The sequence below is a fragment of the Passer domesticus genome, chromosome 15, assembly GCF_036417665.1.
Source record: "Passer domesticus isolate bPasDom1 chromosome 15, bPasDom1.hap1, whole genome shotgun sequence".
NCBI classification, from domain to species: domain Eukaryota; kingdom Metazoa; phylum Chordata; class Aves; order Passeriformes; family Passeridae; genus Passer; species Passer domesticus.
This window is the reverse complement of record NC_087488.1, coordinates 84,179-97,675: the sequence shown is the minus strand read 5'-3', so window position 1 is coordinate 97,675 and position 13,497 is coordinate 84,179. Positions and strand designations below refer to the sequence as shown.

The following is a 13,497-nucleotide window of genomic DNA, read 5'->3' as shown; positions in this document are numbered from 1 at the left end:
TCACAGAGTAGGGTCTGTGACATCATAGAATGGACATCATAGAATGGGTTCTGCCATCACAGGGTATCTGTGTGATATCATAGAGGGACAGTGACCTCAGAGACCATGCTGTGACATCACAGAATGGCTGTGTGACATCCCAGGGTAGGTTGTGTAATATCACAAGATTAACTGTGACATCATAATGAGGGCTGTGGCATCACAAAGGGGCTGTGTGACATCACAGGAGCTGTGTGAGGTCACTGGGGAGGTCACTCTGCCCCAGCCCCCCTCACAGTCCCCCCAGAGCAGTCCAACGCTGCTCGTGCACAGCGGGGTCCCCTGTCCCCCCGGGTCCCCCCGCCCCCGGCGCTGCAGCCTCCCCCAGAGGATGTTCCACGAGATCGACCCCAGAGCCTGACACGGGGACGGGGGGCCGGGGCCCTGGGGGGTGGGACAGGGGGACAGGGACCCCCCGGCAGCGTCCCCGTGTCCCCCAGGGTCAGAGCCTGGGCCAGGGCTCCTACACCCTCTTATGAACGAGCGCTTGAGAGTGCTGAAATAATCCCTGCAAGGGATCAGCAACAACCAGATTTAATATTAAGGGACAGCACCACAAAGTTCCCTGGCAAAAGTCACTCTGCTCCTGACTGGACACTTCAGGCACACCGGGGGAACAAAGCAACAACAAAACCAAACCAAATCAAGGCAAATAAAGCAGAAATGAACCAAGAACTGTCCCTGTGTAGGTGTGTGTGTGACACAAGTACAGTGAGGGCAAGGATAAAAGGAATATGATCTAAAAGCTGAACAGAGCTCAAACTTAACAGGACTTAACTTATACTTTAGCCTTAACTTCTACCGTAAACTTAACAATTTAGCATAAGAACAACACTTAAGAGTCTTTAACCTCATTTATAACCTATGACTAAATAATTTAACAGTGGAATAACAATTAACAATAGTTATCTTAGCTAATAAATTAAACCTAACAAATTAGCAAAAGAACAACACTTAGAAGCATTTACCTTAGCTTAGACCTCGTGACCTAACTTTACTTACAGGCCTGACTGACTCAGCTGTCCAAGGCACTCCAACCCCTCCGAGAGCATCATTTCTGCCACACTTCCCCAGCACAGGCACTCCTGTGTGCACACAGACACAAAGAGTCAGTGCAAGGCACCTGTGAGAAATTCCCCTGAGGGCAGGAAATGCTCCCTGTGGATGCTTTGGCATCTCCCCAGCGGGTGAAGGGTTGAGCCTGGAGGAGTGGGGCGATCGGCCCAGGCTCCCTCGTTGTTCAGGATCCCCAAGTGCAGCAAACGGGAGAGTTCCCAGCTAGGAGAGGCCCCACTCAGAGGGAGTCACTGGCCCAGGAGAGCTCCAAGGGGCTCCTTTTGCAGCGCTGTTTGTAAGGCCCCGAGAGAGGGGCTGCAGTCACAGCAATGGTTCATCCTGGCCGCACTTGGCATCAACAGCTTTCTTTGGCACTGTGAGAACAGGGATGTTGTGCCACTGAGGGAACAAAACCAGTTCCCAGGGCTGCTCCTACAGCAACCAGGAGCTGGCTGGGCACAGCAGAGCCTGGAGCAGACAGTGTTTGTGCTGAGCTGGAGGAGCTGAGCCCAGGGGCTGTTGGCCAAGGCTGAGGCCAAGGAGCATTTCTGAGCTGGCAGGGCGGGCTGAGAAGAGGAGGGGGGAATGCAGCAGCACAGGGCCCATGGAAACAAGGGACCATGGTGACACTGTGGGGCTCTGTGAGACCAAGGGACCATTGTGACACTGTGGGGCCCTGTGACACCAAGGAACCATTGTGACACTGTGGGGCCCTGTGACACCAAGGGACCATTGTGACACTGTGGGGTCTTATGGAGTCATGGATTGCACTGTGACATTGCAGGGCTCATGGAACAGAGGAGTCATGTGCCATTGTGGGGCCTGTGGAACCGTGGAGACCATTGTGACACTGCAAGGTCTCATGGAAGCAAGGGGTTATTGTGACACTATAGGGTGCCATAAGACCAAGGGAACGCAGAACAGGGTTGGCTGGTTTGGCCTCTCATGGGCTGCCTGACTGTTCCAACTGACCTTGGCATATTGAGGGTCTCTTCTCATCTGCTTCTGAAACACTGGTTCTCCCTGCTTTCCTTCCCAGTGGAAAAGAACTGTCCTTCTTCTCCAGGTACACATGGCCAGAACTGGGGTTTCACCTCCGAATTTCCTTATATCCAGGGATTCTTACCACAGGAATATTGCCAGGACAACTCTGGCTGGCAGTGGTTTCACAAGGGTCATCTCTCATCTGTCCCTAACACACTGGGAAAGGCTCCATGCTTTCCTTCCTGTTGGAACAAAATGTCCTGCTTCTCCAGGCACCCATGGCCAAGACTGGGTTTCCACCTCCAAAATTCCATACATGCAAAGATAGCTCCCAGACAAAACCTGTCCTTACTGACAAGTCTGATTTGCCTTAACCTACTGAGACTCACGCCTGCCTTCCAAACACTGGGGCTCTGCCCTTTCCTTCCTGTGGAAAAGAACTGTCATTCTCAGCCAGGTGTCTATGGCCAGAATTGAATTTCACCTCCAACATTGCATACTGTGACAGACTGGAGGAGATTGTTGGCAAGAAACATTTCATGTGTCGGGGAAGAATGGGCAGACCCAGCACTGCCCAGTCCTGGAACCCCAATCCCCTCAGAGCCTCTATCCCAGCCCAGCAGTGGCTGCCAGTCCCTGGCACAGCACAGGCAATGCTCCACAGTCACCTCTGGAGCCCCCAGCCCAGCTCCTGAGTGACCAAATGAGCCCAAGTCCCACCTAGGGGAAGGGCCCAGGAAGACCAAGGGGTATTGAAGGCTGACCACAAGGCAAGCACACATCTTGACCCTGCAGCCTATTGGAATTTCCATCTGAACACTGCTGGAATCCAGGAGTTGGTAGCTTTATGTGTGCTCCTCTGTATCCTTTTTGTCTTTCTTTCTGTGAGTTCTTCTTCTGTTTCTGTGCTCCTGCACATTTTGATTAACATTAAATTGAACAGGCTTAGAGTTTGCGAAGTTGAATGGGCCAAGTCAATGCTTTGAGAAGTGTTTTTTTGTAGATTGTCTGCTGTAGTTTGACATGAGAAGAATTTTAAAAAGTTATACAAAACTTTTTGTGTAACTGACAATTTGTTAAACCACTAAGATACTGAACACTCCTCTATGAAACACAGATGTTAAAAATGACAAAACCCAGGAACCTCCTCTTTCTTTTCCACTCAACAAAGAAGCAGCAGGCCCAGCCCTGGCCCCCATCTGAACCAAACCAAACCAAGCAGCCCTGCCCCGGGCCGAGCCCCTTCCCCCCTCCCCAGGCCCCCCCATGGGCCCCATTCTGACTAAACCAAACCCCAACAACGACCAAACAGGAAAACAAAAGAGGCTACAACACCCTAACCAGAACAAAGCAAGCCACAGCTGTTAAAATATTGCCATCAAGTCCCCTCCCCCAACACAACTAAAACCAAAAAAAAAAAAAAAAAAAATACAAGCATATAAAAAAACAACATAAAACCATCAAATCTGTAAAGAAGAATTTAAATCCCAAATAAAACAGCAGAAAAAATACCTTAATCTTAAAAAGAAAATAATCTTATTAACTATGGAGAAAAATCTCTTTTTATTTATAACACATAAAACTATAAAAAATTAAATTAATATCAAACAAAAACATGCATATTAAAATAAACAAATTTAAAAATAACTGTAATTCTATCAAAAGTTTAAACAGAAAAACCAGTAGTCCAATACCCCCAAGAGAAGATCTCTACTCCCAGACATATAAATAATTTTAAAAGTAAGTAATAAAATCCTTTACCTTTAAGGAACTCATCTTTAAAACAGTACCCCATACGTCAACATGACCCATCAACAAGCTGTAAAAAAACTTGTAGCAATAAATACAACTTCACAGTAACAAATTTCCCCAGACAACTGTTATCCCTGACAAAATTGAGAGCCACAAAAAATCTAGTTTTTCCTCTTGTAAAAATCTTCAAACCTTAACAAGAAAAATTTCTCTCCCTAAGAAAACTATAAAAAGACTATTCTAGAAAGAATAAACTAACTAGAAATTTTAAGTTTAGTTTCTTTACACTGTCAGTAAAAAAAAAAGGTCTAAAGCAAAATCGTGTTCTAAAGAATTTATTTTAATTCTTACTACCATTTTTTCTTTTCTATATCTATAATAAAATTTTATTTATACCCACTTAAAATTTTAAACTTACTATACCTTTCTCCTAATCCTATCTCACAAATAAATAAATACATAAATAATTAACCAACACTAAAACCCACCACATTCACCAATACATTAACTAAGAAATCTCAATATTAGAAAAATCTTACATTAACAAACCAAAACAAATACAATGCGATAATAAACCTTTTGCCAAAGTTTCTCTAAAGTTGTCAGTAAAGGCTGTTTGGTTGTTTTGAGCTTCTGAGAATCTCTTGTTGGTATTTCTCCAGGGACTCCAACTCAGAGTACACAAACAATTGTAATTCCCTTTAAATGTCTCCTTGAGAGAGTTGTTTGGGGGATGGGAGTCAGGGCTTGTCTGTCCTGCTTGGCACAGCCCAGGCAGGGCTTTCCCAGCCACATTCCACACTCCATTGCCCAGCTGGAGCCGCTGGTGCCTCTGAGTTCTGCTGGCCCAGCCCCAGGGACGCTCTCCTTGTCTGCCCATTCCCCCACGGTCTCTGGGCAGGGATGGCCTCAGTGGGGGCTGCTGACATCCTCAGCAACTTGCAGGCTACTGCTGGATTTCACTGCTCCAGAGGCTTGTTCAGCCTTCAGCCTTTCAGTTCAGGAATTCAGTGTCCCAGGGCTCATTAACATTGAGAACACCTTAACAAGCCAAGCCTCTGGGAATAATTTTTTTCAAATCAATTTATTCAAATAAACCATTCATATAATTGTGGTTAATTAGACTGATTTCAGGAGTGTATTCAAACGGAATATATTCTACTTTAAAAGACAGTGAGAAAACATTTTTTATGTCCTGTTTAGGTTTTTTTTTTTCCAGTTAATAAATGGCTATGTGCAATCTCCAATTGATATTGAATCCAAGTACCTCCTCATGCAGTCTGAATAGATATGAAAATCAAGACCCTCCATGGCTGACAATCAATCAGACTCTGTCCCTACCCCCACCCCACCATTTCCCCCATCCAAGCCCTGGCACTCAGAGCAGCCTTGTGCAAATCTCAGCTCCCTCCAGCCCAGGCTGCACCTGCAGCTTTCAGCTCCTTGACTCCAACTCCCACCTGCTTTCCTTGGAGAAGGAGCTGCCCGAGACACATAGGGATGTTCATTGATTGTCAGCCAACAAAGCCAAGGGAAGGCACAGCTCCATCAAATGCAAAAGTCATTCTTCTCCCTGGCAGCGCCCTGCCCCTGATCCCCGCAGCCTTTTCTGTGTCCTTTATCCCTCCTTTACCAGGCACTTTCTGGGACAAGGGAGCTCTGCTCTGGCTATGGAGGGATGTCCAGGTGCAGCCACTGGAGTGGGAGCCACAACTCATCAGGTTTGTGTCCTTTGAGGGAGCAGGAACTGGTGAGACTCAGAGGCACAGAAGGGTTTCTCTTCATGGCCAATATAAAAAATGTGAACATGATAAAATTGAATAAATTTAATAAACATTAAAACCCTTGCCTGAGCTCCTTATGACAACAACATCTGACATGTCCACCATCCACAAGGTATTGCCATACGGGAAGGATTTTAGACAAAGACATAGGAAGAGGTGATATAAAAGATAAAAACACAGCTAAGATGTTGACTAAGAAGGTATTTAAAGTTTAGAAAAATTGGGCAACTCCCTAAAGGAAGAGGGTCGTGAAATACTAGACTGAATGTTGCTGGCAAAGGTAGAGGGGAAGATCAGTATTTTTTCTCCTGCCATCAGTAGAAGAATCCATGAGATCCAGGAAACTCCTGTTCCTGGTGGGAAAACTTTGCCATTTCTTAGAAGTACTCAGGTAATCCAGATAAGAAATATTTTCTGGTGTATTATGAAACTAACAGGTATTAAAACCTGTGCCCCTTCCCAGGCAGACATCAGCTGTGTGCCCATGAACAGGCAGTGCCACTTGTGCCCTGAGGTGCCCAGCTGGGATTGGATCTCTCCGAGAGCACCTGAGGGACAGCAGAGCACCTTGCAAGCTGCAGGTCCCTGAGAGCCCCGCAGGGCTCCTGTCCCATCAACATCTGCTCTGCTGCCAATCACAGCTGGGATAGCACCGCCCTTGCTGTGTGATTGACAGCTCTGCCAGGGCTGGGGGCGGGGTTCTGTCCCACCACAAACCAAGGCCTGACCCGGCCCTGGCCCCACACGGGCATTCCCAGCATCCCGAAGTGTCTCGGGACATCGATCTCATCCAGCCTCTGACAGCGACCACGGTGACACTGCGGAACCTCATGGAACCAAGGGTCACTGTGACAATGCGGGTCCAAGGAAACTATGGTGGGACTGTGGAACTTCATGGAATCAAGGAAACCATTGTGCAATTCAGGACCCTGTGGAAGCAAGGGTCAATGATCAAACTGTGGAGTCCATAGAAACAAGGAGCCATTGTGACACAGCAGGGCCGCAAGGAGCCAAGGGACCACTGTGACTCTGTTGGGGCCCATGAAACCAAGAAGTCATTGTGACGTTGCCAGACTTCATGGAATCAAGGAGACATTGTGATGGTGTGGGGACCCATGATATCAGTGGAACATGGAGCAGGTCTGCCTGGTTTAGCCTCCTGGGGCCTGTCTGACAGGTCCCGCTGAATTTGACATGTCAAGGGCCACTTCCCATCTGACTGTGAAGCACTGGGGCTCCGTGCTTTCCTTCCTATGGAAAAGAACTATCTTTCTTGTCTAGGCTCCCATGGCTTCAATTAGGATTCCACCTCGAAAATTCCCTATATACAAGGCTTTCTCCCAGACAAAATCTGCCAATACAGTCAAGTCTGGCTAGCCTTGGCCTCTGGTGACTGCCTCTCATCTGCCCCTGGGGCTCGGCTGTTTTCTTCCTATGGAGACCACTGTGGGGCGTTGTGGAGCCAAAGGGCATTGTTCCACTGTAGGTACTTGTGGAACCAAAGAGATCATTGTGACACTGTGGGCTCTTGGGGAACCACGGGATCATTGTGACACTGTAGGGTCTTGAGGAACCATGGAGATCATTGTGACACTGTGGGGTCTTGTGAAATGCAGGGGCATTGTGACACTGCAGAGCACCATGGATCCAAGGGACCATTGTGACATTGTGCAGCCTCACAGAACCAAGGACATCAGTGTAGCTCTGTTGAGCCGCATGATCCCAAGGGGCCAGTGTGAAGCAGCAGGGCTTTGTGGAACCAAGAGGCCATTGTTGCATTTCAGGGCCTCATGGAGCCAAAGGGCCGTTGTGATCCTGTGGGGCACCATGGATCCATGGAGACCATTGTGGCACTGCAAGGCCCCATGGAATCATTGCGACACTCTGGGGCCCCAGGGAACCAAAGAGCCATTGTGACCCTGCAGGGCCTCATGGAGGGAAGGGGTCATTGTGACACTGTGGGAAGCTGTGGAACCATTGTTGCACTACTGGGCCCCAACAGAACCAAGGGACCATGGTGACACAGCAGGGCTTCATGGAACACAAACACCATTATGACACTGTGGGGCCTTTTGGAACCATGGAGACCATTAAGATCCTTAAGCACTTGTGAAACCAAGGGGCCATTATAATGCCACAGGACATCATGGAAGCAAGAGAACCACTGTGATGTTGCAAGACTTCATGGAAGCACAGAGCCCTTGTGACACTGCAGGGCCCTATGGAACCAAGAGAACACAAAATAGGTCTGGCTGCCTTGGCCTCCCAGGAGTCACCTGACAGGTCTGGCAGACCTTGGAATGTGGAAGGCCACTCCCATCTGCCCCTGAAACACTGGGGATCTTGGCTTTCCTTTGTACGGAAAAGAACTGTCCATCTCTTCCAGGTATCCATGGCCAAAATTAGGATTCCACCTCCAAATTTCTGTGTATCCAAGGATTGCTGCCAGAGAAAAGCTGCCAGGACAGACAGGTCTGGCTGGTCTTTAACTCCTGAGTGCCAGCACTGACCTGTTTTCTAAACACTGGAAAGGGCTCTATGCTTTTCTTTTTGTGGAAAAAAATCCTCCTTCTCCAGGCACAAATGGCTAAAATTAATATTCCACATTCATAATTTTGAATATCCAAGGGTTGCTCCCAGACAAAGCTGCCAGGACAGACAGGTCAGGCTTGCCTTGGCCTCTGGTGGCTGCCGTTCATCAGCTCCTGAAACATGGGGGTTCTGTGGTTTCCTTCTTATGAAGACCAATGTGACACCTTGTGGCCTTGTGAAATGCAGGGGCATTGTGACACTGCAGAGCACCATGGATCCAAGGGACCATTGTGGCACTCTGGAGCCTCACGGAACCAAGGACATCACTGTGGCTCTGTTGGGGCCCATGGTCCCAAGGGGCCAGTGTGAAGCAGCAGTGTGGGAGTTAGCCCGGCTGTAACTCAGAGTCAGCCAGATTTTGTCCTGGAAGAACCAGGCGTGAGTTTCAAGCCCTGGGAGTCATTTATTTAACTTAGGATGAGCTTGGGAGTTCTCCCACAAGCCTTTATTGTTGTTATGCTATGTTGTCCAAGTTCTGCTTCCCTACTGGTTACTTGTTTCCCCTATATGGGTATTGTTCTAGAGTGTTCTATCCCCAAGTGTATATATTGTTACTTTGTCTCAGGTCTTTGGATCCTGCCCCTCATACTGGGCTTGCCTTCTCCATGTTTTTTGTTTTTCACCGTGTTTTTAAAGTTATTTTTTGGGCAACTCCATTGAACCTCCTCCATTTCATTTCCGCCAGCTTCACTCTTAAGTCAGGGAACCAGAGAGGTTTGTCTCAGCCACCCTCACTGTGACATCTGGCCCCTGAGCAGGACCCTGACATTCAGTTGTGTCAGCTGGGGTTAGCTGAGAGATAGGCCAGGGCTCCCTGGGACTGTGGATTGTGCCTGGCCCAGTGGATTTCCCATCACTTCGAGGGACCTGAGCCAGCATTGGTGGGGACGATGACGGTTTCCTCCTGTGGAGGATTGCAGGTGGGTTTGGGAAAATGCAGGACATTTATCACCTATTTTGCCACTGTGTTTTTAAAATATGGATCCACATCCCATAATTGATTTGGGGCGTTCCAGTGGCTGTTCCCCCCAAGGCGGAGAAGTGAGAAAAATGCATGGTCAGATGTCCAAAGAGGAAAGGAGCTTATATGGACACTTTAAGTTAATTCTCACTGATCATGACAAAATATTTTTAAAGGGTGAATTAAAATCAATTGTGAGGTGAATCATTAAAAAATTTTCTAGTCACCTCTGCTGACAAAATCCATACCACTGAATTTTGAGACTCTGTGGGATTTAAATTGTACAACCTTTCAATCAAAAGGGACCCCATTGCACCCCGGATGCTCCCCTTCTTCCACACCATCCTTGAGACCCTTCACCAGCAAGCCATGTGTCGAAAACCTGATCCATCAGTCACTCCTAACCTGGGACCTCTCCTGAAACCTGCCTTTCCTGGACTTTTCATGATGGTCCAAAATGGCAATGGCCACGCTGTCTTGGAGCATTGTGCCCTGGAGACCCAAGATGGAAGAAGCCCGAATGTGGCTCGGGAGCCTGGCCATCCTCCCTCCATCTTGGGTCCTCCATTTCCTGCTACCACAACCTTCTCTTCCACTCTGAAGGAACCTCCAGACTCCACCCCTCTGCCTGCAGGTTGCGCCTCCACTGTCATTCATTCCACCTCCACCCTGGGCCACAGCTCCAGAAAATGACAAAATGGCAGCGCCCTTTACTCACCCTCCGGCAACAATATAAACCCCATGGTCAAGGATACTAAGCCAAACTGTCAACCTATTTCTACTCCAAATGTTTCTGCTCCAAGTTATTCTTCCTCCCCAGAAGACAGTTTGGATTCCCCAGAGCCACCTCTCCCCTCAACCCTAGAAGATCCCTGGGAAAGGATCTGGAAGGAACCAGTTAAGGAAGGAGACTGGCAAATAGTCTTGAAACTCCTCATTGCCTCAGGACATTAGGAAAGAAGGGAGCAGAATCCCAGGTATCAGACATTGGTTTACGGGGAAATCAAGGAGCAGTGTAGGGCAGCTAAAGACTAGAGGCAGGACTCACCTTGTTTTAATGGCCTAATGAGGGCCATGTTCACAGCACATATAACCCCCTATGATTTAAAATATATTATGACCATGTTTTTATCACCTACAGAATACACCCTGTGGGAAAGAGGGACGGAAGTGTTTACTAAATCAATTAATAGCAGACTATGCTAATAATGAGGCAAGGGCGCAATTGACAATCAGCCATCTAGCTGGAGAAGGACAACACAGCCTGCCAGATGATCAAGCAGCAGGTATCCCCAGAGAAGTATTGGACGATAGAAAAGAGATGGCTTTGAAAGCTTTGATCCAGGTACCAGATGGTAGCACCCCCAGTTTGGACTATGTAAACATAAGACAAGAACCAAGCGAACCCTGCATGAAATTTATTGATCGCCTTAAACAGGCACTAGAGAAACAAGTCTGGGATGAAAAGACTCAAAATGAATTACTAAACTCATTGGGGGTAGCCAGTGCCAACCTGGAATGTAAGAAAGGGCTGCGTGCCCTTCCACTAGAGATGGAACCCACACTCCTGCAGATGATTGAGGCTGTAATTGCCTCAGGACCACAGAACACATAGCGGCTGTACAAGCCCATGCCATTGGGCAAGGAGTTGCAGAGGCCCTAGTGGCCATGCCATTCCCCTTTAAGGGGCCCCAGCAACAATTACAGGGCCGAAAAATATGTTTCTGGTGTGGTCAACAAGGACATTTTAGAAAATATTATCTCTGGGGTAGGGGGGTATCCGGTCCCTAACAGAAATCAACATCAAACTAAGCACAATTTCTCATTTTACAATGGCCTAGTGCAGGTTGGGATGATGATCCACCCTCACAGCTGGCCCAGGGCAGGCTTGGAGTGGCCTTGGTGGCACCTTGGGCTTGGCACAGACTTGAGGATGGTCTATGTTTTCAACAGAGACACTCAAGAGTTTTAGATTGCTTCAAAGAATTAAAAAGACAAAATCCCTCTTTGGCTGTGTGCTGTCAGATCTCCAAGCAAAGCAGATCCCAGGTGAGTGAGGAGAGACAGGATGGGGTTGGAGAATGTGGAGCAGGGTTGTCAACACTGGGTCAGAGATCAAGGCACAGCTTCTCTGACCAGGCCAGACCTCCTTAGGAGAGTCCCTGGATCAATATCAGTCACAGAACGCTTCAATCACCTCTTGTGTACTAAGAAAAATAATAAAAGACATCCTTGAAAATAGGAATACATATTTCCTAGAAAATCTTTGAAATATTTCTCCAGCAGGAAAACTTCCTGATGAACAGCACTAGAGCAGAGGGAAATCAAGGCAGAGCCATGGGTTGTCAGGACTTGCTTGAGGCTAATAAGCCTCATGGTGCATTTGGAGCTGAGCCCTGGAACCTCAGGCCCTGAGAGGATATTGCACAAACCTGTCCAGAAGTCAAAGTCAGAAGAAAACCCCGAAGTTTGTCAAGGCATGAATAGGTCCTAAGGAGGTCCATCCCCAATACAGGCTGATCATGGACTCCTTGGAGGAGAGAATTGGAGGCCAGGATGCCACAAAAACCTCTCAGAGACTCAGTGTGAAAAGGAAAATCCAAAGTACTTTAAAAACCTTGAGTATCTCAAAGTATTAATGAGCCCAATTGGGTGTCAGTGCAAAGCTCTCAAGGGACTCATTAAAGCAGATAATTGGGGCCATGATTGCACAAACCTCTCCCAAAGTCTGTATCAAAAGGGAAACACCAAGTACCTTCAAATAACTGAAGTACCCTGAAGCATTAATGAGCCCCATGGAGTGTTGTTACTGACAAAGCCTCTCCAGGGACTAATTACAGCAGAAAATTGGAGCCCATGATTGCACAAGCCTCTCAGAAAGTCAAGGTAAAAGCAAAAGCCTAAGTCCTTTGAAAAACCTGCAGTCCCTGGGAGCATGAAGGATCCCCCAGGGCCATTGCTGAGCAAGGCTCCCCAGGGACTCCTTCCAGCAGATCCTTGAGGCCACTGGGATGTGGGCTAGGGGGGGATGCTGAGGGCAGGACAAGGGGCTGACAGTGCCCAGCCTGGCTGGGGCTGTGCCAGGAGGCCCCAGGGCCTCAGGACAAGGTGTCTCCTCCCAGCCCTTGGTGGCACAGACCCTGCTGCTGTGCCCCAGGCCACCAAGACTTGGCTTCTCTTTGTCCCCACCTGTCATCAGTGCCTCCAGTTCTCTGCTGTGGCTGCGGCCTGGGGACACTTTCTCAGTCGTGTCCCTCAGTGGGACCCATTAAAAGTCCAAGAAAGTTTGGAGTTGGATTCTGCCTTGGAGTTCTGGAGAGGTTTCTTCAGCTGCCTCTCAGGGACTGATGTTCAGGGCCTGAGCACAAAGCCCCAGAGGGTCATTAAAGTCCTTGTGCTGTGTCTGTGCTACTGAGCTGGGCTGGGCTCCTGGCCCAGAGGCAGCTCCTGGTAAGCAAGAAGAGCTTCAAAAGCACATTTCTCTTGGTGAGCAGCTCTTCTGCCAGCCCAGCAGGGCTGGGGCACTGCCTGCAGCCAGCCCGGGCACAGCCCAGAGGCACAGAGAGCTTCAATCAGTCAGGGCTGGGAAGGTGCTGAGAAGTGCCTGGGGCAGGATCACTGCCAGCCTTGGCACAGGAACCTCTGGCTGCAGGACAATGCAGCTGCAGCTCCTGGAGCCATCTCCTAAAGCTGGAATATCCCAATGCCTGCAGACTCTGTGAATACATTCTCTGATTGTCTCTTGTGCAGAGCAGCCAAGTGTGCCCAGGGCTGTCCTGCAGAGCAGGCTCCTGCAGCCCAGGGCGCTGTGCTGGGGCAGGGACTCTGCTGCCTGCCAGGGACAGCTCTCAGCCGGCCCGGGGAGCTGCTCCCAGCACTGGGGGACAAGATCTGGGAGGAAGGAGACATGTGGTAAGGCTTGGAAGTGTTCTTGTGTGTTGAGGATGCTGCATTGTTCAGGGCTGCTAGCAGCAGGGCATTTAATTGCGGAACTTTTCGAAATACGTGATACAGGGAGTGCAGCAAGACATGCGTTACATAAAAGGGAAAATCCTGCTTTTTTAATCTATGGTTCTGGTTTGCCTGGATGGGAAATGGCACATAGATATTCATCTCTCAGTTCAAGTGAGGAAAATAAAAATATTTTTTCTCAGATGGTAATTAACCAGGCAGAGAATAAAATCAGCACAGGGCCCCTTAGAGGCAACCTCAGTGTCGCTTTTCCAGCCTCCTCAGGGTTACTCTGACATTGCCATCTGAGCCTGCAGAGCCAGAGTTGCCCCTGGGCAGTGCCAGAGCTGGGAGGGCAGAGCTGAGCCCCCAGGGCTG

General features: G+C 48.6%; 1 long non-coding RNA gene across 3 annotated transcripts; it reads left to right on the top strand.

Annotated features, from left to right (window-relative positions):
* The first annotated feature begins 7,332 nt into the window (after window positions 1-7,332).
* Window positions 7,333-12,178, top strand: LOC135281421 (uncharacterized). Of its 3 annotated transcripts, none has more exons than XR_010348080.1 (3): window positions 7,333-9,127; window positions 10,310-10,513; window positions 11,122-12,178. It is a non-coding gene; the product is annotated as an uncharacterized LOC135281421 (long non-coding RNA). The 3 variants fall into 3 exon arrangements; XR_010348078.1 differs by having other exon boundaries at window positions 7,333-10,145; XR_010348079.1 differs by having other exon boundaries at window positions 7,333-10,513; window positions 11,122-11,217; window positions 11,452-12,178.
* Window positions 12,179-13,497: the final 1,319 nt, after the last annotated feature.